Raw genomic sequence first — 26,181 nt, forward strand, 5'->3', positions numbered from 1 at the left:
CATCCCTGTCTTAAAATGACCATTACATCCATACCCAACACTTGGATCCAATTGGATATCCTTCTATCACCCCAGATCCTCTTTCCTGACCTGACCACAACACCACTCAATCTAACATGATGCCCAAAGACACAAACTGCTCACAACATGATCCAGTACTGCCATAGCTGCCCAACCCAACACACATCCACAGTCTGAAACCACCTACTTAACTCAATATGTGCTCTGATATACACAAGCACTCAGCCATAGCTGGCATCTTGCCCTCTTACCCATTTACCAAATTGCACCCTCACCCACATCGCACCTATCCCCTCACCCACCAGGCACTCTACTCTCTCACCCACTTGCTCCATGCTTCCCCAGCGACCTATCACTTTTGCTCCCTACCTGCATCCACCTATCACCTACCCAGCTATCGCCCCCAACCCAATCTCCATCCCCAACCCCCATTTATCTCTCAGTCTCCTTCCCCCTCCAAATTCCTGATGAAGGGCTTATCCCCTTCCCCACCTGAGAACAAGCTTTTCACCCACCGGGCATCCTATGCTCTCAACCAGCTGCCACATTACTATTTTCCCTACCCACTTACCATCTCCCTTTCCTTTTTCTGAGCAACTTTCTAAGTGGCTCTGGGCTCTTTAAACAATATAACTACTGCTGCTGCGCTGAGCAGATTTCTCCATAGTTTCCTCCTATAGGCTCAACCGGGACTGGCCAGAATTGGAATTCTGACCAGAAAAATAGGTAATAGGTAAGCAGGTGCTCTTCAAAAGGATTATTGTGGGTTGAATATGTTCCAATGGAAATGCGAAAATCAGCGTGTCTGTACCTATCTGCATAGAGTCATAGAGCCATAGAGATGTACAGCATGGAAACAGACCCTTCAATCCAAATCATTCATGCTGACCAGATATCCTAAATTAATCTAGATATCCTAAATTAACCATTTGCCAAGATTTTGCCCATATCCCTCCAAACCCTTCTTATTCATATACCCATCCAGATGCCTTTTAACTGTTGTAATTGTACCAGCCTCCACCACTTCTTCTGGCAGCTAATTCCATACGTGCACCAACCTCTGCCTGAAAAGATTGCCCTATAGGTCTCTTTTAAATCTTTCCCCTTTCACCTTTAACCTATGTCCTCTGGTTCTGGATTCTGCCACCCTTAGAAAAAGGCCTTGGCTTTTCACCCTATTCATGCATCTCCTGTTCACCCATCAGCCTCCAGGGAAAATAGCCCCAACATATTCAGCCTCTCCCTTTCGCTCAAACCCTCCAATCCTGATGTTGCTGGAGAAATCACTAGTCCAGGAAGAGACAGTGTTGCAGTGTTCCTCAAGTGTAAGTTTGAAGTTGATAGAGGTTCATTTTAATTAGCATCTGGCAAAGAGATTCGCTTAGCATTGGCTAATTGCTGGCATATCCTGCTCCTTGCCATAGACCGACCCCCAACCCATCCAGCTCATTGATTGATACAGTGATGTTAATAAACACAGAGTAATAATTAGCCTGTCTTCCTGTTCAACTTTCTCTGCGTCTTACTGGGAAGCATATATGTTGATGGACAGGATTGTGATTGACTTAGACACTCCCATGAATGAACAGCATGCCAAGAATCATTAGCAAAGTTTTCACTGACATGTCACAGAAATATAGATAACTCTACAGATGTAGATTCAGTCCAATCTTTCAAAAACGAGACCATTTGATTTTTTTTGCTCAGTCACAGTGCCAAGGCAGGTAAAGGAAATTAAGATGCAGCTCTGTCATGATTCCATTGAATGGCAGAACTGGTATGAGGAGCTGAATAGTGTCCACCTGTTTCTTCATCCCATGGCCTCAGGCATTGGTCAGGATTTCCTGGAAAAGCAGGTGTAGACCATTACCTGATTGTCAGAACATTTGCTCCTCTGATCCTTGGGGTCAAAATCTCGGAATTCCCTCCTAGCAACATTGTAGGTCATCCACAGTAGTTGGATTGCAGCAGTTCAAGAAGTCAGTTCACCACCATCTCAGAGGTAGCAAGGGCTGGGTGGTAAATGCTGGCCCTGCTAATGGTGTCCAAATACACTGAATAAACAAAATTTACAGTAAATGCCAAGGCACGACTTAAGAAGCGTTCATGGCTCAGTAAACATAACTATCTTAACAACAAAATTCAACTGCAGATTTCTTTCTATGAATGGGGTCAATAGAATGGTTTGTATTCACGAGTGAATGGAATAAAGAAAAGATTTGCTATCTTGCTGGTTGTCAGCGATTAGTCCCTGCTATTGTCTCTTTCATTTCGTCATGTGAAATACAGGAAAGAATAATAATTGCTCGATCCTAATTGGCCATGACAAGATGCCAGTGCATTGTGATCTTGTATCATTGAAAACTAATATGGTGTAGGGATGTCCAGGATGCTGTTAGAGATGCAGGATGTCAACTCTGTGAAAGTGAATGAATGGCAATGTCAGAATGGTGCATAACTGGAGAGGAACTTGCTAATGGTGGCCTTCCCATGGATCTACTGCCTTTATTGTTCCTGACATTGGAAGTCATACATTTGTACGGTACTATTGCAAAAACCTTAACCTGCACACTGGATTTTAGATTCTGTGTTCCCGCCCATTCCAACCTGTTTCGCACAACAGACTTACCATCAGAATCAGCATGATGCATGCAGGATCCTTATTCAAATAAATCTGTTTTTACTTACTATTCTTAATTTCTTTGTCGGCTTGTTTATTTTTTAGCAGGCACTTATTTACAGTGGTGGACTATTTTTGCTAATTTTCTTATTAATCTTGTAATTATATTTTAGTACGGTCACCTGATCCACAATGTGCCAGTCTGTGTGGTGTTTAGTATCTGAGGACGAGAAGAAAGTGAGGACTACAGATGCTGGAGATCAGAGTTGAGAGCGTGTTGCTGGGAAAGCACAGCAGGTCAGGCAGCATCTGAGGAGCAGGAGAATTGATGTTTCGGGCATAAGCACTTCATCAGGAACAATGCTTGTGGGCTAGAGCTGAGAGGTAAATGGGAGGCGGGTGGGTAACTGAGAAAGCTATAGGTGGATGAAGGTGTAGGAGAAGGTGATGGTCAGAGAGGGGAGTGATGAATAGGTCTTGAGAGTGGTGCCGATTTGGAGGCTTGGGACTGGGATAATGTGGAGGGAGGGGAAATGTGGAAGCTGTTAAAATCCACATTTATCCCATGTAGTTGCGGGGTCCCAAGGTGGAATGTGAGGCATTCTTCCTTCAGGCGCCGGGTGGTAACGCATTGGCAGTGGAGGAGGCCCAGGACCTGCATGTCCTTGATGGAGTGGGAGGGGGAATTGAAGTGTTCAACCAACCCCACCGCCCCGTGGCTGAACACTTCAACTCCCCCTCCCACTCCATCAAGGACATGAAGTTCCTGGGCCTCCTCCATCGCTAAAATGTTACCACCCAATATCTAGAGGAAGAATGCCTCACATTCCGCCTTGGAACCCTGCAACCACACGGGATAAATGTGGATTTCAACAGCTTCCTCATTTCCTCTCCCTTCATATTATTCATGTATTGAGCACGGTGTATAACTGTTCAATATCGCCCAAATGAATGTGCTCTGCCATCAGTTCCAATACTTCTGTGTTTCATTTTAATTCCCTATTCATGCTTTTCAAAAAATGTTAGAGAACATTTTTGTTCCTCTTCAAATTTTTTCTCACTCTCTCTTTCTCTGCTCAAAGCAGATTTCTTAACTCACTGACTGCGACAAATTTGGGAGATTCTAATTTTCATGTTTTCCCCTTCTGGGTGGCTTTGTGACTCATGCAACATTTTAGAATCATAATATATTCCTTTCATACAGACTTAGAGTGAACAGTAGAAAAAAAACTCTGTTCCATGCACAGAAATATCAAAACTGCTAAACAGAAAAAGGCTAATGTCTGTTTAATTTGAATTTTACATTCAGAGCCCTTACAGCATACTGTATTAATGGAGCTGTTGTCTAAATATAGGATCAATCTCTATAATAGGTACACCCAGAAATGACAGACAGAAAGCCCCATGGGTGGAGAGCTTTGGGAACCATAGGCTTAAAATCACCTCTTTCTCCCAAATATGTTACATTTTCCAAGTCTCTTATATCCTGTCACAAGTTACTTACATACTGTATATCCCATAGTATAACTTTCTGAAAGAAATCTGGCTAAGTTACATTTGAGTGAATCATTGCTCTCTATTTCCATAGACCTGTTAGGATGTCTGCTCCATTGCTTGACCACTTAATCACCAAAATAATGGATGTCATTTGGTATACTCCCAGGAGAATGCTATGAGGAGGTTGGAAAGTCAGGAGATTGAGAATGCATCGTTTTCCTACTTGAAAATCAAGGATGGAATTTTGCCTTGAACTCTTGGAGACCCCAAATGGCTTTGAGAAAGGCAAACCAAGAGGTGATAATTCTGCAGCAGGTAACTTCATTCCTGGTCTACCAAAGCCTGTCCACTATCTACAAGGTAAAATTAGAAGTGTGAAGGAATATATTCCACGTGCCTGAATGGTTGCACTTCCCACAGCAGTTCAAAAAGGCAGACCACTACTAGATTCTCAAGGGCAATTAGGGACTAGTAATAAATATTGGTCTAGCCAGTGATACCCACCCTCCCTGAAGAAATGTATCCCAATGTTCCCAAATCTCTTTAATAACTTCCCAGAGCTTTAACCATATTTGGAGAAAGTGAGGACTGCAGATGCTGGAGATCAGAGCTGAAAAATGTGTTGCTGGAACAGCGTAGCAGGTCAGGCAGCATCCAAGGAGCAGGAGAATCGACGTTTTGGGCATAAGCCCATCTTCAGGAAATGCCCGAAACGTCGATTCTCCTGCTCCTTGGATGCTGCCTGACCTGCTGCGCTTTTCCAGCAGCACATTTTTCAGCTTTAACCATATTTGTGAGCAAAGACATGATTCTCCAACATCCTGAATCACATCGGCCAAGTTTTTTGTTCAAAGAGGAATAACATCTGCCTCTCTCCATTTTACAAGCACCCTTCCAGTAGTCAGTAATTTCTGAAAGATTTGTCTTTGGATTCCTGCAATTTCCTCACTTGTTTCCTTAAGGATCCTTGGATGGATCTTATCTGGCTCCTGAGGTTTATTTACCTTAAGTTTCCACAGCTGGTTGACAACTCTGCTGGTGGTAAAACTAACATTGTCAGAACTTACCTCTCTAACACCTTCTAGTTTTCCTTCAAGATCAAGTGCAAAACCTGTAACGTCCCAAGTAAATACCTCTTTAGCTGCATCATAAATAAGCCACAGTTTCATTTAGAATCAGAACAATTTCCAGTTTAAATCAGATTCATGTTTTAAAATCAGAAATATTTTACTATTAAACTGGAAAATTGTGATTCCAAATCAAATGTATTTTTGTCAATGAAATAATCTACACTTTTAAGTATGAAACAGAAACAGAGAATTCTGGAGAATCTCCGCAGTTCTGACGGAGTCTGTGGAGAGAGAAACAGAGTTACATTTGGGATCGGATGGCTCTTCTTCAGAATTTCATTGTAACTTAGATGATTTTCAGTAACAAATCTGGGACATTTGGATTCTGAGTTATGTACAGTTTCATATTAAAATTCATTCGAAATTGAACATATTTTAATTCAAAATTAAAATTCATTAAAATAACACTTTTATGTTATATAAATCTGGTAACTCAGAATTCAATTGACATTCCAAACTATAAAACAATGAGAGTTACAGTTAAAAGGAAATAAACCAAGGTTCTCTTTATTCATCTCTGGACTCTCTCCTCATTAATGTCATTTAAATTCTCATCAATATAGAGAAGGTATTTCCACTTGTGGGAAAGTCTAAAAGCAGGGGCTATAAATGTGTGATAATCATTTATAAATCCATTGAGGAATTCAGGAGAAACTTCTTTACACACCGCACTGTTGTAATGTGGAAATCGTGATCAGTTGGAATAGTTCAGGCAAATTGCATTGATGCATTTAAGAAAAAAAACTAGATCTGTTCATGAGGGAGAATGCAATAAAGGTATATTAATACAGTGAATGGGAATATTATGGATTCATTTGTATGCTGGCATAGAACTGTTGGTCTATTTCTGTGGTGTAAATTTGCTCTGTTTTTAAACAGCAATGGCCCCATCTCATTTGTCAGTGGTGATGGTTGAATCCAACCTGAAATCCCTCCAGAGGAGCACCCATGATTATTCTAGTGATTAACCCTGAGAAATATCGGGAGAAAAGGGAAACTGGATGGTGTGATAGGTTAGCACCTCTACCTTCTGCTCTGAAAATACAGCTTGTATCCATTGTTTTTTCATCTCTCCCATGAAAGGATCTCCTAAACAGTTGGTGATAAATATTCAGAGGTTGCCCTTACTTCAGCACAGATATTACTTTGTTGGCAAGCTCATCTAGCGAAAACATAAGGATGACTGGGAAACATCGCAAGGTACAATAGAAGTTATCCAACTGAGGTTAGGTTTAAGCAACATGTTGAGGAAAAGTAGTGAGTGCTTTATTCTGCATCTAACAATTTAGGTGATTTGATGTGGACACTGGTTGCCTAGAAAGGTAAGACCTTTATCAAGGTTCTCTCAACCAACTGCAATCTTGGACAATATTTCACAATTTCTCTTATTCAGACAAAGTTGGCAGTCACTTTACGCACAATAATAAAAAACATATGGCAATGAGACAAAAATGAGCAATTGGTTTAAGTTTTTTTCTGGTTTATTGTTGATTGCTGATTGGTCAGGACACAAAGAAAATCTCATTCTTCAATTAGTTGCGTGGGGCCTTTTGAACTCTACCTTAAGCAGCAGAGACTGATGAAGCCTAAATTTAGAGCCTTATCCAAAGACTGGCCCACTTGATAATGCAAATTCCAGTGGATTGCCAATTTAGATTGGAAAAGTAGTGAATCCATACATCTCTCACTGGAGACAAGACTTCCACCCAGTGAACTCAGCTAAAACATTCCTTAGGACTGAATTCCCTCACCTAGATAAGCAAACACCTTCAGCAATTCAAAAAAATCCATTAATTTAACAAACAACTTGCTATTTTCAAGGGCCCAGTAAGCAAAGAAAAGTCTAACATCCTGGATTCAAGAGAAAAATATACAATACAGAAAATTCCTCAGCAAAGATTGAATTCTCAGAGCAGACACTCCTCAGATACTAGAGTCAAGAGTGTGTTGCTGGGAAAGCACAGCAGGTCAGGCAGCATCTGAGGAGCAGGAGAATCAATGTTTCCGGCATGAGCCCTTCATCAGGAATGAGGCATGTGGGCTGGGGCTGAGAGATAAATGGGAGGGGTTTGGGGTGGGTAGCTGAGAAAGCAATAGGTGGATGAAGGTGAGGGAGAAGGTGATAGGTCAGAGAGAGGAGTGATGGACAGGTCTGGAGGGCAGTTCCGAGTTGAAGTTTCTCACAGCTATTGAGTTGATTTACTTGATGTATTATTAATCAAAATCAGAATAACTCTGACATACGTATAAAAGAAAGTTTAAAATTTCCAATTATCTTGGAAAGCAGTAAGTCAAATAGAGACTTCAGAGACGAGAAATTGGGTGAATGGGAAAATAACGAACTGGAGTTGAGGAGTAAAGATTGATGCATTCAGAAAGAATGGAATTGAATGTCTGGAAACTGAAAGTGGAAATGAGATTGAGGAACCATGGATTGAGTATGGGAAAATGAACCAGATGGCTTGAGGATTTACAAATTGAGAAAGAGTAATACAGAAGTGAAGGTTGAAGAACAAGTATTGAAGGAACACAAATTAAAATGAGAAAATTCAAGAATGTAAGAGATAAACAAATAAGCTGAAGATGATGGAGTTTTCAAAAAATCAAGATTGAATGCTCAAAGATTGAGAGAATTTGAAATATGAGGAGAGATATTGAGAAAAAAAGTGTGAGAGAGAGAGATCATATCAGAGCTGAGTGCAGGGAATGAGGACAATGGATTTGTGAAAGAAATTACTTTTAAAAAACTGAATTTCAAAACACGAACACTGCAAAAATGGTTGTGTCACTGGGTTAGTGATTTTTGGGGAATTAAATAAATATGCATTAAAGTAAAATGATCTGTAGATTCAAAATGCAAATAAGACAGGTGATACAAATGTCACTATAATGTTATGTTAACCATTTAGAATGACAGTTACGTTTTAAGCACTCCATTGACGAAACTGAAAAGAAAAACTGAAATACCAGTTGATAAATGGAACCAGGATTTCCTTAGGCTTTTGCAAGTTTAAAATAGGGGGAAATGAAATGCAGCTGTAAAATGGAAACCACCTTGATTTGTTTACATTTTCTCCAGAATTTACTCCACTTATTTTCCAGGGTTTTCAAATTAATGCAGTCACTGCCAAGAGGAAGGATTGTGACGAACAACTATCGGACACCTCAAAAACCATGCTGAACATTGACCCTTCACTCCAGCTTCAACCAAATTGTAAGACCTCATGAAATGAGTAAGAAATCATTTCTAAAAGCTATCGTGCAAGACAGATGTACTCACTCTAACATGGTAAAACATCCCCAGGTACTTCACAAGAGTAATCAGCAAGAAAAGAAAAGTTGATGCCAAGCCTCAGACGGTGATATCAGGACAGATGATCAAAAGCTTGGTTAAAGAGGTCATTTTTGAGAGCATCTTATGGGACACTATGACTCTAAATAGAAACGATTACTGAAGTGGACAAGTTTAAGGTAGATATTTCAGAGGTTGGGGTCTAGGAAATGCACAGGTGCCAAAAGGGCAGCAGATAAAATCAGGGATATGCAAAAGGTGAGAATTGCAAGAGCTCAGAGATCTCCAAGGACTGGAGAATGGCAGAAGATTATGGCTAGATAGAAAGAGGTGAATCCATTAGGAGGACTTAATAAATGACCAAGAAAATTAGAAGTATTTCTGAATTGAGAATCAATTTCGATCAAGGGGCATAGGGAGCAATGGATGAATGGAACTTAGTATGTGTTAAAATAGAGTCATACACATCTGCAGCATTGAAACAGGGCCCTTGGCCCAACTGGTCCATGTTGCCCAAAGGTATGGATGATAGAGTTTTCATTCTGGGAATAGTTAAAAAGAATATAATTTTCCACAAGATCTGAGATTCACTATTATCTAATTGAAAGGGGTATTAAGAGCAGAGTGAAGTATCTTATAAGAGTTATTTTTGTTCAGCATTGATTGGAAGAGTCTGCATTGGTTACACACAATGACTGAATAATATGATTGTATCTCCCATCACTTTCAGTGTTACTAACTTAATGTAACTTATTTTTTATATTTGTCTGCAATTAGCTAGGAAATGTATGATATAAAAATCTTCTCAAAGTAGCGTCTTGATATTATTATCTCCACAGTTCCTCCTCCATGAAAACCATCAGGATATAGCAATATAAGATACAGGAACAGGACTAGGCCATAGGGTCCATAGAGCCTGATCTATAATTCAGTAAGATCTGGGTTGATCTTCTTCTGTCTCAACTCCATTTTCCCTCCCAATCCCCACAACCCTTGCTTTGCTTAGAATCCAAAAATCTACCAATCTCAGTCATGGGTGTACTCAGTAACTAGGAGAAAGTGAGGTCTGCAGACGCTGGAGATCAAAGCTGAAACTTTATTGCTGGAACAGCACAGCAGGTCAGGCAGCATCTAGGGAACAGAAGATTCGACGTTTCGGGCACATGCCCTTCTTCAGGAATGAGCAGAGAGTGTTCAGCAGGAGAAGATAAAAGGTAGGGAGGAGGGACTTGGAGGAGGGGCGTTGGAAATGTGATAGGTGGAAAGAGGTCAAGGTGAAGGTGATAGGTCGGAGTAGGGTGGAGGCGGAGAGGTCAAGAAGAAGACTGCAGGTCAGGAAGGCGGTGCCGGGCTGGAGGGATTCGGCTGAGACAAGGTGGGGGGAGGGGGGATGAAGAAACTGGTGAAGTCCAAGTTCATCCCCTGTGGTTGGAGGGTTCCCAGTCGGAAGATAAGACGCTCCTCCTCCGACCGTCGCGTTGTTGTGGTTTGGCGGTGGATGAGTCCAATGACCTGCATATCCTCGGTGGAGTGGGAGGGGGAGTTGAAATGCTGTGCTACAGGGTGATTGGGTTGGTTCGTCCGGGTGGCCCAGAGGTGCTCTCTGAAGCGATTCAGAGAGCACCTCTGGGCCACCCGGACGAACCAACCCAATCACCCTGTAGCACAGCATTTCAACTCCCCCTCCCACTCCACCGAGGATATGCAGGTCATTGGACTCATCCACCGCCAAACCACAACAACGCGACGGTCGGAGGAGGAGCGTCTTATCTTCCGACTGGGAACCCTCCAACCACAGGGGATGAACTTGGACTTCACCAGTTTCTTCATCCCCCCTCCCCCCACCTTGTCTCAGCCGAATCCCTCCAGCCCGGCACCGCCTTCCTGACCTGCAGTCTTCTTCTTGACCTCTCCGCCTCCACCCTACTCTGACCTATCACCTTCACCTTGACCTCTTTCCACCTATCACATTTCCAACGCCCCTCCTCCAAGTCCCTCCTCCCTACCTTTTATCTTCTCCTGCTGAACACTCTCTGCTCATTCCTGAAGAAGGGCATGTGCCCGAAACGTCGAATCTTCTGTTCCCTAGATGCTGCCTGACCTGCTGTGCTGTTCCAGCAATAAAGTTTCAGCTGTACTCAGTAACTAAGCATTCACAGCCTTCTGTGGGAGAAAATTTCAAAAGTGCACAATCCTTGAAGTGAAGAAATCTCTCCTCATCTCAGTCCGAAATGGCTGACACCTTATCTTAATCGAACACAAAATGCTAAGTGACGTCTCCAGGGATGGACAGCTCAAATTATTATGTATAGCTTTGCATTGACTTGTACAATGAGGTAAAAGTGTTCACCCAGTTTTCTTCTGTCCTCAGACAAAGGCTCATGCTGAAAGTCAAGTTTAATAGGCACTGATCATTTGTCATGTTAGATACCTAACAGTGAGTATCGGCAGGCTATTTACCTTTGGGGGGACTTTACATTTGAGAGTGATTCTGTAGTTATCTGATATCCACTCACAAAGATATGTGAGGGCAGTACTCACTTCACTGGAGATGAAAATCAAGAAAGACATGAAAGACGTTTGAATCAATATAAATGTTTTTACAGTTTCACTCAAAGTTAAAATTACCACCATACACTTATTAGCAAGACAGAGTGGATAGTAATGAAGAAGTGACTGCTTTTTAAGCCACAGTGTGATCTGTAAGAGGAGATGGTTAAAAATGGCAAAAGAAAAATTTGGAACAGATATCAGGAAGATGTTCTTTGCACAAAGTACAATCAACACTATCAGGTTGTTTTCTAAAATAGATTTCTGATCTGGACATTTAAACACAGATTAGATTTAAACACATTTTGGATCTATGTTAATCTTGAAATGGATTGTGATTTCTGATCTGTCTGATTTTCTGTTAAACCATGTCACTTACCCATTGAACTATCAGGAAATGATGTTCTTTCCCAAGAGACAACAGCCATTTGAAAAAATTACATTATGCAAACTATTTCTAAACTTTAGTCTGTTGAATTGCCTCTGTTTTGTTTTTAGTTATCAAACATTCCTGCTCATGTAAGTACACATGATCAAACTCCTATTGTATTTAGTGCTGTTGAATGACAATTACGTCAGGTATTTCAGTGATTATGTTGATCAAATATCAGCTGCAGCTAACTATGCTCTTTCAAACAATACTCAACACTTTAATCTGTGTTGGAGTAGAGATCCATTCTACTTTGCTTTAGCATTTAATTTAATTTGTGCCTTGTGCCTAACAAGCCACGATAGTTTGATCCATTCCATGATTTGTATTTGGCATTTGCTTTACTGTTGCTCATTCCATTGTTGCATCTCATCATCGCTGTAGTATTTTGATTCATGTGCTGTTTTGAGTCTAGGGTTTGTCCTCGTCTCTGGCACCTACTGCAAGATTTTACTGGTCAGGTGTCCTTGTAGCAGGACAAACAGGAAACTTCAATAATGAACCCAGTTAGAGTTAATTCTTTGGATTCACTGGCATTTTGTCAGGGGTAGAGTATCTCCAGACCTCTACTGCATGGGAAGGCTGTCAACTTAATAAACCAAGCTGGGAAGGCTATTCTGGGTCTGTATATTGTGAAGGAGCAAATATGGCCTTTAGTAGAGTGCTATGTGCTTCTTGTCAGATGTGGGAGTTTAAAGAACGTTTAAGGGTTACTGTGGATTATATCTGCAATAAATGCTGTTGCTTGCGAATTTTATCAGATTGAATGGATTGGCTGGAGAGACAGTTAGAAGCAATGAGAAATTTGAAACAGCAACAGTATGTAATGGATGGCAGTTATAGGAAGGGAGGGAAAGTCTCAGATACAGTCACATAGATGGGTTAACTCCATGAAAGGTAAGAGAGGTAGGAAGCTAGTGCAGGAGTTTTTTGTGGATATACCCATTTCAAACAGATATGCTGATTTGGAAAATGTAGGGAGTGATGGATTCTCAGGGGAACGTAGCACAAACAGCCAAGTTTCTGGTATTTAGACTGGCTCTAATGCAATGAGGGGTATGTCGGGTTCCAAGAGATCAATTGTGTTAGGGGATTCTCTAGACCAAGGTACAGACAGACGTTTCTGTGGCCAGCAGCAAAAAAATCAGAATGGTGTGTTGTTCCCTGGTGCCAGGATCATGGGTGTCTCAGAGAGGGTGCAGAATGTTCTCAAGGGAGAGAGGGGCCAGTAAGAGGTCATTGTCCACATTGGAACCAATGACATAGGAAGGGAAAAGGTTGAGATTCTGAAGGGAGATTACAGAGAGTTAGGCAGGAATTTAAAAAGGAGGTCCTTGAGAGTAGTAATATCTGGATTACTCCTGGTGCTACGACCTAGTGAGGGCAGGAATAGGAGGATAGAGCAGATGAATGCATGGCTGAGGAGCTGGTGTATGGGAGAAGGATTCACATTTTTGGATCTTTGGAATCTCTTTTGGGATAAATGTGACCTGTACAAGAAGGACGGATTACACCTAAATTGGAAGGGGACTAATATACTGGCAGGGAGATTTGCGAGAGCTATTCGGGAAATTTAAATTAGTAAGGTGGGGGGTGGGACCCAGGGAGATAGTGAGGACAGAAATCAATCTGAAACTGGTACAGTTGAGAACAGAAGCGAGTCAAACAATTAGGGCAGGCAGGGACAAGGTAGGACTAATAAATTAAACTGCATTTATTTCAATGCAAGGGAAGGCAGATGAACTCAGGGCATGGTTAGGAACATGGGATTGGGATATCATAGCAGTTACAGAAAAATGGCTCAGGGATGGGCAGAACTAGCAGCTTAATGTTCCAGAATACAAATGCTATAGGAAGGATAGAAAGGGAGGCAAGAGAGGAGGGGGAGCGGGCTTTTTGATAAGGGATAGCATTACAGCTGTGCTGAGGGAGGATATTCCCGGAAATACATCCAGGGAAGTTATTTGGGTGGATCTGAGGAATAAGAAAGGATCACCTCATTAGGATTGTATTATAGACCCCCTAATAGTAAGAGGGAAATTGAGAAATAAACTTCTAAGGAGACGTCAGTTATCTGTAAGAATAATAGGGTGGTTATAGTAGGGGATTTTAACTTTCCAAACATAGACTGGGACTGCCATAATGTTAAGGATTTAGATGGAGAGGAATTTGTTAAGTGTGAACAAGAAAATTTTCTGATTCAGTATGTGGATGTACTTCCTAGAGAAGGTACAAAACGTGACCTCCTCTTAGGAAATAAGGCAGGGCAGGTGACTGAGGTGTCAGTGGGGGAGCACTTTGGGGCCAGCGACCGTAATTCTATTCATTTTAAAATAGTGATGGAAAAGGATAGACCAGATTTAAAAGTTGAAGTTCTAAATTGGAGAAAGGCCAATTTTGACAGTGTTAGGCAAGAACTTTCCAAAGCTAATTGGAGGTAGATGTTCACAGGTAAAGGGACAGCTGGAAAATGGGAAGCCTTCAGAAATGAGATAACGAAATCCAGAGAAAGTATATTCCTGTCAGGATGAAAGGGAAGGCTGGTAGGTAAAGGGAATGCTGGATGACGAAAGAAATTGAGGGTTTGATTAAGGAAAAGAAGGAAGCATATGTAAGGTATAGATAGGATAGATCGAGTGAATCCTTAGACGAGTATAAAGGAAGTAGGAGTATACTTAAGAGGGAAATCAGGAGGGCAAAAAGGGGACATGAGATAGCATTGGCAAATAGAATTAAGGAGAATCCAAAGGGTTTTTACAAATTATATTAAGGACAAAAGGGTAACTAGGGAGAGAATAGGGCCCCTCAAAGATCAACAAGGTGGCCTTTGTCTGGAGCCACAGAAAATGGGGGACATACTAAATGAATATTTTGCATCAGTATTTACTGTGGAAAAGGAGATAGAAGATATAGAATGTTGGGAAATCGATGGTGACACCTTGCAAAATGTCCATATCACAGAGGAGGAAGTGTTAGATGTCTTGAAATGCCTAAAGGTACCCAAGAGCTTTGTGGGAAGCTAGAGGAGTGATTGCAGGGCCTCTTGCTGAGATATTTGTATCATTGATAGTCACAGGTGAGGTGCCGGAAGACTGGAGGTTGGTTAGTGTGGTGCCACTGTTTAAGAAGGGTGGTAAGGACAAGCCAGGGAACTATAGACCAGTGAGCCTGACGTCGGTAGTGGGCAAGCTGTTGGAGGGAATCCTGAGGGACAGGATATACAAATATTTAGAAAGGCAAGGACTGATTAGGGATAGTCAACATGGCTTTGTGCGTGGGAAATCATGTCTCACAAACTTGATTGAGTTTTTTGAAGAAGTAACAAAGAGGATTGATGAAGGCTGAGCGGTAGATGAGATCTATATGGACTTCAGTAAGGTGTTCGACAAGGTTCCCCATGGGAGACTGATTAGCAAGGTTAGATCACATGGAATACAGGGAGAACAAGCCATTTGGACACAGAACTGGCTCAAAGGCAGAAGACAGAGGGTGATAGTGGAGGGTTGTTTTTCAGACTGGAGGCCTGTGACCAGTGGAGTGCCACAAGGATCGGTGCTGGGTCCTTTACTTTTTGTCATTTATATAAATGGTTTGGATGTGAGTATAAGAAGTACAGTTAGTAAGTTTGCAGATGACACCAAAATTGGAGGTGTAGTGGACAGCGAAGAGGGTTACCTCAGATTACAACAGGATCTGGACTAGATGGGCCAATTGGCTGAGAAGTGGCAGATGGAATTTAATTCAGATAAATGAGAGGTGCTGCATTTTGGGAAAGCAAATCTTAGCAGGACTTATACACTTAATGGTAAGGTCCTAGAGAGTGTTGCTGAGCAAAGAGACTTTGGAGTACAGGTCCATAGCTCTTTGAAAGTGGAGACACAGGTAGATAGGATAGTGAAGAAGGCATTTGGTATGCTTTCCTTTATTGGTCAGAGTATTGAGTACAGGAGTTGAGAGGTTATGTTGCGGCTGTACAGGACATTGGTTAGGCCACTGTTGGAATATTGAGTGCAATTCTTGTCTCCTTCCTGTCGGAAAGATGTTGTGAAACTTGAAAGGGTTCAGAAAAGATTTATAAGGATGTTGCCAGGGTTGGAGGATTTGAGCTATAGGCTGATCAAGCTGGGGCTGTTTTCCTTGGAGCGTCGGAGTCTCAGGGGTGACCTTATAGAGGTTTATAAAATCATGAAGGGCGTGGATAAGGTAAATAGAGAAAGTCTTTTGCCCAGGGGAGGGGAGTCTAAAACTAGAGGGCCTAAGTTTAGGGTGAGAGGGGAAAGATATAAAAGGGACCTAAGGGGCAACTTTTTCACAGACAGTGGTTTACGTATGGAATGAGCAGCCAGAGGAATGGTAAAGGCTGGTAGAATTACAGCATTTAAACAGCATCTGGATGGGTAAATGGATAAGAAGGGTTTAGAGCGATATGGGCCAAATGTTGGCAAATGGGACTAGTTGAGGATATCTGGGTGTTATGGACAGGTTGGATGGAAGGTTCTGTTTCTGTGTCGTACAGCTCAATGACTCTACAACCTCTGATCTTCCCAGGAAGTATTACCTTTTTATCTCTATCTTTAGCCAGAAGCAATCCTGAGCTTTCAAACCTGTATCATACAGCTCCATATTTCCCCAGGGCACAGCTGAGGTTTTGGAATTGCCAACATCTGCTTGGGACAATAGGCTGGTCTCTCTGTGAATAAATGTGAACCAGTGCAAGTTTGTGAGGGTCATCTGGTCAAGTTCACAGTAAAATCATGCGTTTTCTGTGATATAATGATTCTTTTCATGTTTTTTAGCTGATGCTTACTATAACATAGTGGTCAAGTCAATTTTCTCTTGCTGAATTGGATTAATGTTATGCCAATGAAAACCAGATTATCACCCACCAGTGATCTGGAGATCAATTTGCAGGAGCGATTTTCTGGGTCAGCTCACTCATTCATCTAGTGGAATACCCATTGTAATGGATCCCATGCAACACCAGGATAATGTGCTGGAATGCATGTAAACTGGAGTGCAGCCAGTTAGAAACACACGAGTCTGTGCCTGTGCAATTCAGCAACAGCCTAGCAAGTAAGGGGCAATGCGTGCTTGATTCTCCGACACCTTTACTGTAGGCCTCATCATTTAATTCAGCATATTCTTCAAGGGACATTAACTGCAGGTCCTTAAGCAGCAAACGGCCAAACATCGACAAAAAGGGCCTTTCTTGGAGAAAAGTTTATTAAAACTATTTAAAACTAAAAGTAAAAACTATTTTTCTAGATGTACCATAGAAAGCATCCTATACGGATGCATCACAGCCTGATATGGCAATTCCTCTGCCCATGACCGCAAGAAATTACAGAGAGTTGTGAACACAGCCCAGTCCACCACGAAAACCAACCTTCTATCCAATGACTCTGATGCCTTGGGAAAGCAGCCAACATAACCAAAGGCTCTTCTACACCAGTTATACTCTCTTTTACCCTCTTCCATTGGCAGAATAGGCCAATGTTGCAAGAAGTTTTATGATCTAACAAATGCATGTATGTTAATAGAGCAGATATTGTCCTTTGCCTCACATATCCAGCCTGAGTACTAATGCATTCCTTATTCTCTTAAAGCAGCAGTTAGAATGCTAACCCTTCACAAAGCACAATGATTGAGGAGGATTCTGACTCACTTTAAGCTCCAGCTCCTAAGCCACATGAGAATTCTGCAAACAACAGAAGCAACAAATCATGGCAATAGCTTGTGTGGGTTTCAGGATTAGGCAGACCCCTAGGCTTTGATGGGAAATCATTGTTTAGCCTAATTTTCTGAAAACTGGAAGAAAGGAAACTCTTAAATATAGTGGAAGTGGTAAGATTGGAACTGTTCTCCTTGGAAAGAAGAAGGTCAACAGGTGATCTGATAGAGATATTCAAAATCATGTGATAGAGTAGATAGGAAGAAACTATTCCATTTGTGAGCCTAATAAAACTGCATCATCCCACTACTTGCATCCTGACAATGTACAAACGGATAGTTTATTAAACTATACCCAACCTAAATGGGGAAATATAGTTAAAGGTACAGATCAGCTAATATGCAATTAACTGCTGGGATAGATCTGAGTGGCTGAATTGCTGACTCCCATTCTTATATATCAATGCAATTAGTATGCAGATAAGGCAACAAAGTGATTCTAAAAGTCCTGAGTAAATAGGAAATACAGTGCTTCATTGGAACAGGGTAAGGAGCTGAGAACAGAGAAGACAGAGTGGGAGTGGGGAAACTGGAAGCTCAGGGTCAACCACTTGCAGGCTGGACTGAGGTAATCCAACAGTCAGTCACCTAGTCAGGAAAGGGTGTGCGCAGTGTGACAATAAAAGAGAATGGCTACATCATTTGATTGAAATACTTGAACCACTTGCACAAAATTAATCTCACTTCAGTTAAGGGGACCATGTTACTTTAAGTGACCTGGTGGCTTAACTGGTATTGCCACATTGTGAATACTACAGTTCAATTAGATCCACATTTCTTTTAATGGGCACCTTGACAACCTAAAAGACAGTGAAGAACTACCCAGTGGCAGCCATTTCAAACCCTATCATATATCATTCCCACCTTGAGGGGTATGAGGAGAAGGTTAGGAACATAAAGGCACAGGATATAGGAACAGGCATAGGCCATTTGGACCTTCGAGCTTGGTCCACCATTCAATATGGTCATGTTGTTCATCCAACTCAGTAGCCTGCTCCCACTTTCACTCCATACTCTTTCATCCCCTTTAGCTCAAAAACCAAATCTATCTCCTTCTGAAAAACATTCAGTGATTTGGGCTCAACCACTTTGCATGACAGAGCATTCCTTAGGCTCATGACTCTCGAGGTAAAGAAATTTCGCCTCACTTTGTGTCCTTAATGACCGACCCAGTACCCTTAGACAGTGACCCCTGGTTCCCTGGTAATCAAAAACATCGTTCCTGCATTTATCCTGTCCAGTCCTGTTAGAATTTGATCTTTCAATGAGACCCCTCCTCATTCTTCTCAACGTCAGTAACCTAAGTGACCTAAACACTTTTCATATTGATTAAGATCAACATAACCTTCATAAAAAGCAACACAATGTTGTCACTGCACTGCATTCCAAGGTTGCTGCATGTTTGCTGTATTAAAATAATTTTTTGAAAAATAAGAGACACAGGTGTTACTCTATCCTTATGTTCCAATTCTGTGTCAGTCATGACCCAGTTAGCCTAGTCCTATTCTGAACTATTCTTTCCCTCAGCCTCAGCTCAGTAGCATTCCTCAGTTGTCTTTTCTTTCTATAAACGTCAGCTTGGTGACACCTAAGCATCGCTTCTTGATCTCCTTCATGTTGTCTGCCACTCTTTTCATACCTGGTTATGTCTTGTATTATGGACTGTAGGCCTTCACCTCAGTTCATCAATAATAAATAAAAGCTCAAACTCTTTGATTTTCTTGTTCTTTCATCTTTCATTTTGTGCTTATGAGAGATTTTTCTTATTTGTGAGCAAATATTCAGTTCTTGTTTCTGAATCTCTACATTAGTAAGTCGATCATCTTAATCCATTAATGAAGGTATTTTAGTCCATTTAGATGATACCCCTGTGTAAATACCTGACCCATTTGTTATTAAGGTTTGGAGCTATGAAAAATATTGCAATCAGGTTGGAATTACCATGTGTGCTTGAAATCAGCCATGAGTCTCTGAGACTTTTACCTTAGTTTATCTTCCAAGGACCGGGAAAGAGAGACTGAGGAAGATTTCGAGAGATGTCGACTGACTCACCAAAACTGAGATGGGTTTTGCAGCGGACCCAGTTTCCAAGTACAGTGAAGCCCCATATGTGACATAACTGTAGTGTTTCCCTCCCTCCTTCTCAAACCAGAAAAATGAGAGAGAGATCAGAGCCCAAGCAACATCTTGACCAGTAAAGGTGGCAGGGACACTGGGAAAGCTTGTGAGGTGCCAAATGTGAGAGGTTTTTGATCCACAAAACATCTGGGACAGTCACACCTGCTTTATGAGCCAGAGGGTAGCAGTCCTTGAACAACATGTGGCTAATTTGGAGCAGTGACTCTCCTCATGACATCAGACTCCTGCTCATCGACTATGCTCCACCTTCAACAGCATCATCCCTTACCAGACTGATCTCAAAACAATTCCACCCTCTGCAACTGGATCCTCAGCTTCCTGACCCACAGATCAGAGTCAGTAAAGATAGACGTCTGTACCGCCTCCACGATAACACTCAACACAGAAGCCTTCTGAGGATGCATCCTTGGGCCCCTACCATACTCCCTGTACACCCACAACTGTGTAACCAAATTCCGAATGAATGCCATCTACAAGTTTGCTGACGACACTAACCTGGCAAGACGGATATCAAACAACGATGAATCAGAATATAGAAAGGAGATAGAGGGCTTGGTGACATGGTGAAATGATAACAACCTCTCTCTCAATGTCGGCAGAACAAAAGAACTGACTTCAAAAAGGAGAAGAACATATCCCCATCTACATCAACAGAGCGGAGGTTGAGAGGGTTGAGAACGTCAAATTCCTAGAAGTGATGATAACCGACAATCTGTCCTGGACTTTCCATGTAGATGTGATGGTGAAGAAGGCACAACAACGCCTCTTCTTTCTCAGGTGGCTCAGGAAATTCAGCATTTCCATAAGGACCCTCACCAACTTGTACAGAAAGCATTCCATCTGAATGCATAATAGCCTGGTACCAGGACCTGCTCAGCCCAGGACCGTAAGAAACTACAGAAGATTGTGTGCACAGCCCAGACCATCATGGAAGCCAACCTCCCATCCATGGACTCCATTCACATGTCCCGTTGCCATCGAAAGGCTGCCAATATCATCAAAGACCCATCCCACCCCAGTAATGCTCTCCTGCAATCCCTTCTATCAGGCAGAAGATACAGAAGCAACTGTGGAGGAAACCAGAGCAACCAAAGGAACCCCACTCAGACACAGTGAGAATACACAAACTCGAAACAGTCACCCGAGGGTGGAATCCAATGCTGACTATCACAATGCAGCAATGCTAACCATCACAAGATATTGGTGAAGGATAGAGTGGGGCCCATAGGAACATGCAGAGTAAGCTGCTCACTAAAGCAAAGAATATGGCAGAGATACTAAATTGATACTTTGCTTCTGTCATTACCAACTGAGAAATTGGTGATAATGGCCCAATTGAAAATGTGAGTACTGAGAAAACCAAGCAGTATAGTACTAGATCAATCAATAAAGTGTGGAGCTGGGAAAAAGCACAGCAGGTCAAGCAGCACCAGAAGAGCAGGGTCGATGTTACAGGTCAGAATGTTTAGTCAGGACTGAGGAAGGGGGAAGTGGCTGAGTAATAAATAGAGGGGGGTGGGGGATGGGGCTGGGGGAAAGGTAGGTGGGATGGCAATAGGTTGCTGCAGATAGGAGATGATCGCTGCTTGACCTGCTGTACTTTTTCCAGGCAGGCAAAAGTGAGTACTGCAGATGCTGGAAATCAGAGTCGAGATTAGACTGGTTCCTGATGAAGGGCTCTTGCCTGAAACATCGATTTTCCTGCTCCTCAGATGCTGCCTGACCTGCTGTGCTTTTCCAGCACCACGCTAATTCTAGACTGTGCTTTTTCCAGCTCAACACTTTATCGACTTAGACTTTCCAGCATCGGCAATCCTCCAATCTCCTCGTAATAGATGAGAAGGGGTGCTAAAAAGGCTGGCAGCGCTCCAAGTAGAGAGGTCAGCAGGTCAGGATGGAATGCATTCTAGATTGCTGAGAGAGGTAAAGGATCAAAGTGTGGAGCCGTTGATAGGTATTTTCCAAGCATCTCTGAACGCTGGTTGAGTCCTGAGGGACTAGAGGATTGCAATGTGACATCATTGTTTCAGAATAGGGCAAAGGATAACCTAGGAAACTATAGACCCGGCAACTTGATGTCAATAGTGGAAAAACTGATGTAGTCCATAATACAAGTAAATACATTCTTCGAGAAAAATAAGAGATATAGAGTGTAAAAGTAAAGAAGTATTCTACAAATCATTGGTCAGATCACATTTGGAATATTGTGTTCAGTATGGACACATTATTTTAGGAAGGATGCTGGAGAGAGTGCAAAGGATTTACTGGAATGATACCAGTAATAAGGATTTTAGATGCAAAGAAAGATTAGAGAGATTAGATTAGAATTCGGCTTTTTTTCTCTTTGGAGTAAAGAAGATGAAGAGGTGGCATTATTGAGGTGTACAAAATTATGATCAATTTGAAAGGGAAAAGAAGGATTTACACTAGTTGGAATGTCTGTAACTAGGGGTCACAATTTCAATATTGTCAGCAAGAGGGCTGGGAGTGGGTTGAGGAGAAACTTCTTTACACAGAGAGTAGTCAGGATTTGGAATGTGCTGTCTGGGAGTATGGTGCAGGTGGATTCCATAGAAGGTTTCAAAAGAGAGCTGGATATATATTTGAAAATACATTTTTCAAATATTTTGATGAATTTACAGTAGGGCCGTAGAATGGGACAATCTGTATAAGTCTACCAGGAGGCGGGACAGACATGATGGGTTAGAGTGGTGAAACTCTAGTAAAATGATAGTATGGTTCAATGAGACAGATGTATAAACAGAGATTGAAGAAGTTTGAACTGTTTTTTTTCTTGGAAAAGGGAAGAATGTGATTGAAGTATTCACAATCATTAGATAGGAAGAAACTGTGATCACTCATAAAAGGGTTGAGAAGGAGAGATCTCAGTTTTAAAGTAATTGGTAAAAGAAACAAAATGACACGAGAGAAACCTTTTCTTCACACAATGAGTGGTTAAGAACTGCCACATAAGAATGTGGAAGCTGGTTCAACTGAAGCATTCAGAAGGAAATCAGACTGTTCCCTGAGAAAGAACAATGGGCAGAACTATGAAAGCAGAAGTTACACCGTGGGTGGCACGGTGGCACAGTGGTTAGCACTGCTGCCTCACAGTGCCAGAGACCCGGGTTCAATTCCCGCCTCAGGCGACTGACTGTGTGGAGCTTGCACATTCTCCCCTTGTCTGCGTGGGTTTCCTCCGGGTGCTCTGGTTTCCTCCCACAATCCAAAAATATGCAGGCTTGGTGAATTGGCCAGGCTAAATTGCCCGTAGTGTTAGGTGAAAGGGTAAATGTAGGAGAATGCATCTGGGTGGGTTACGCTTCGGCGGGTCGGTGTGGACTTGTTGGGCCGAAGGGCTTGTTTCCACACTGTAAGTAATCTAATCTAATTTTGTACCACATTATAGTCCAATGAGTTTATTTAAAAACACAAGCTTTCAGAGCACTACTCCTTCATCAGATGAAGAATGAGCAGCCCTATGAAAGCTTGTCATTTCAATTAAACCTGTTAGACTATAACCTGGTGTCGTGTGACTTCTGCCCTTGTCCATCCCAGTCCTACACTGGCACCTCCATGTCAGAATTACGGTGAGGGAGTTACACTGAGTGAATTACTTGTTCAGAGAACTGGTGCAGGCACAATGGGCGGTGTAGTGATTGGAATGAGGTCAAACAGATGGACCTCATAGAGTATGAGTCCCCAGATTGGGGCAGTTAATCTGGTCCGATCAGGGAGCCCTGGCTGACAAATATAAACAGGAGTGTCAGAGATTCTGTTCTCTCTGAGACGTGACTCTGAGGAAGCCGGACCAGTGTCAAGAACAATGCATGTGTTAGTAAAGGGTCACTTGGTGATGGTGTAGTGGCCTTTGTGGAGTTATTTCAGTCTGAATGGCCTCCTTTTGAACTTCATTGATGGAAGGAGTAAAGTTAAATGCTGCAGATGCTGGGAATCAGAAAGAAGAGCAGAAAATCATCGGGCACCATTTGTGAAGCATGGAACAGAGATCAGATTCAAATGATGTCATTACCTTGATTGGTACTCGGGAGGTCCTTATTGCCCAGTAATACTTTTAACTCATTAATTCGTAGTGGCCTTTAATGATGAGCACAGAATTTGTACTGAGTTTAAAAAATGCACTTTGTATTTTTCTGGGGACAAGTTCATGTCATACAAACATCACCTTTATTTCATGGTAAGTATTAGCAAAATATGTTCCATATGTGACTTTCACCAGGAGAATCGTACTTTCACTACAAAAACATCAAAGCTAAGATGATTAAACTATGAATGATGCTTCTATCACTTTGAATTTAGATGATCGGGGTTCATTGAGTTCAGATGTTCAAGAAGATTTAAGGATTTCTTAGATTAAAAAAAATAAAGAATTTCTACCGGATGGAAGAGTCCAGAAGAGGGGTGGAGTTTTGTTTGGGGTAGTGGGGGAGGTGGGGGAGGCCCACCATCCCAGCTTCACATTGCAGCTCAAACACATTTTATTATTACAACTTCAAAAGCACATGTTTACATTTTTGAACCTGAGATTAATCAGACGTTTGTTAGGCAAAGGCGTTAAGGGCATGTGAATCAGGATGTATGGATGGATGGACCATGATTTCAAATGAATGTTGCAACAAGCTCAAGGAGGTGAAAAGCATCCTCCTGTTTCCATGAGGCAGAATGGCCTAAGACAGCCATTCTGTTTTGCACACTTGGGCCTAAATTTTGCAGTCCCTTTTTGCGACCAACAAGAGCCAGGAATTCAAGAAAAGTGACCAATGAATGTGTAGGCAGAAACCCCATCTCCATACCCGTCTCAGGTTATTTTTAGAGTTGCTGGAAAGGGATAAACGTTAGGAGCTCCACAATCTGCTATTCAGATGTTACTGCCATCATTCTTAGAGTGAACATTTGAGAACTTCTGTAACTTTCAGCACAGGCGACTTTTTGAAAATATTTGTTCAACGTGAGGCATTCAACAGCATGCTGTATAAAATATATTGCACAAGATCAGAGCTCACAGTACTTGAGACAATGTAGTCGCATGGACTGAGGAGTGGTTAACACACAGAAGACAGTGAGTTGAGATTAATGGTATGACATAACGAGTGTAGCCCCACAGTGATCAGTCCTAAGCCTCAATTTATTTACTATCTATGTGAATAATTTAGAATAGGGCAAAAGTATATTGCATCCAAATTTGCTGATGACATAAAAATAACTGGGACTGCATATTGTGATAAGGATTTAAGGCATTAGTAGTGGGATAGTAATAGGTCAAATGAATGGATAAAGACTTGGCAGGTGGAGTTTAATGCAATGAAGTGTGAGGTCATGCACTTTGGTTAGAAGAATCAAAGGCAATCTATTATTTAAGTTGAGAGCAATTCCAAAAAAAACGTAGCACAGAGGGAACTGGTGCGTCAGACACAAAAGGGTAATATGTTCATGCAGCAAGTAATTAAGAACCTTTCAATACTAGGGATTAGGAGTTTTAAAAATATGTAAAATTCTGAATTCAGTATTTAAGTAAGGGTATATTCACATTGGAGACAGGTCAAAAGAAATTCACTAGAATCCTAGGAGGAAAGGATTGCCTTATCAAGAACAGCTGAATACGTTTTACTGTTATTCAATATAATGTTCAGAAGAATAAATGGCGATCTTATTAAAACTCTTATTAAAATTCTGAGGGGGCTTGACAAGATAGATGCTAAGAAGATGTTCCTATTATTCGGGGTATCTCAAACTAGGGAAAATAGTTACAAAAGGGATTCGAGGGAGTGAGTTCTGGAGCAGCAATATTATGTTGCAACTATACAAAACGCTGGTGCGGCCACACTTGGAATATTGTGTACAGTTCTGGTCTCCATATTTCAGGAAGGATGTGGAATAATTGAAAAAGGTACACAGGAAATTTACCAGGACGTTGCCTGATCTGGAGGGAAGGTCTTATGAGGAAAGGCTGAGAGACTTGGGTCTGTTCTCATTGGGAAGAAGGCCAAGGGGGGATTTGATAGAGACATACAAGATGATCAGAGGATTAAATAGGGTAGACAGTGAAAGTCTTTTTCCTAGGATGATGACGTCAGCTTGTACGAGAGGGCATAATTACAAATTGAAAGGTGATACATTTAAGACAGATGTCAGAGGCAGGTTCTTTACGCCGAGAGTGGTAAAGGCGTGGAATGCCCTACCTGCTAATGTAGTCAACTCAGCCAGATTAGGGAGATTTAAACAATCCTTAGATAAGCACGTGGATGCTTTTGGGATAGTGTAGGGGGACGAGCTGAGAATAGTTCACAGGTCAGCGCAACATCGAAGTCCGAAGGGCCTGTTCTGCATTGTATTGTTCTATGTTCTACGTTATAAAAGAAGGGGATACTCATTTAAAATTGAGTTGAGAAGGAGTTTTTTTTATCTCTGAAGGTAGTGAGTGACTGGAATTCTCTACCTCAGAGAACCGTGTAGGCTAGATCAATGAACGTATTTAAAGAGGAGATAGAATTTTGAACAATTGAGGAGTTGAGGGCTATGAGGGGTTAACAAAAAAGCGAAATTGAGGCCTTGAGCAGGTGAGCCATGATTATATGGAATAGAAGGGCGGGTCTTAGAGACTGAATGCTCTACTCCTACTCTTATTCCTTATGTAAACCATTGAATGCCACAAAGAAAGAAAGTGATGAATTTCTATATGACCAAGGTGGACTACAAGACCATTGATGCCACTTGTGATTCATTAAAGGTCTATCTTGTACCGCCATAATTT

The 26,181-nt window shown here is 41.7% G+C and overlaps 2 long non-coding RNA genes across 2 annotated transcripts in view; both read right to left on the bottom strand.

Annotated features, from left to right (window-relative positions):
* The window catches only part of LOC122553413 (uncharacterized), a 92,538-nt gene that overhangs the window by 18,821 nt on the left and 47,536 nt on the right, over window positions 1–26,181 (bottom strand). The window contains exon 3 of the long non-coding RNA XR_006312703.2: window positions 1,892–2,075. This is a non-coding gene — a long non-coding RNA (uncharacterized LOC122553413). The remainder of the gene's footprint in view (window positions 1–1,891; window positions 2,076–26,181) is intronic.
* The window catches only part of LOC148149367 (uncharacterized), a 46,425-nt gene continuing 25,163 nt past the window's right edge, over window positions 4,920–26,181 (bottom strand). Inside the window, exons 2-3 of the long non-coding RNA XR_015757846.1 lie at window positions 11,021–11,105; window positions 4,920–5,249 (exon numbers count right to left, since the gene is read on the bottom strand). This is a non-coding gene — a long non-coding RNA (uncharacterized LOC148149367). The remainder of the gene's footprint in view (window positions 5,250–11,020; window positions 11,106–26,181) is intronic.

This window comes from Chiloscyllium plagiosum, unplaced genomic scaffold (assembly GCF_037043375.1).
Source record: "Chiloscyllium plagiosum isolate Xiang-an unplaced genomic scaffold, Cpla_swu_hap1 HiC_scaffold_8, whole genome shotgun sequence".
Taxonomy (NCBI): Eukaryota; Metazoa; Chordata; class Chondrichthyes; order Orectolobiformes; family Hemiscylliidae; genus Chiloscyllium; species Chiloscyllium plagiosum.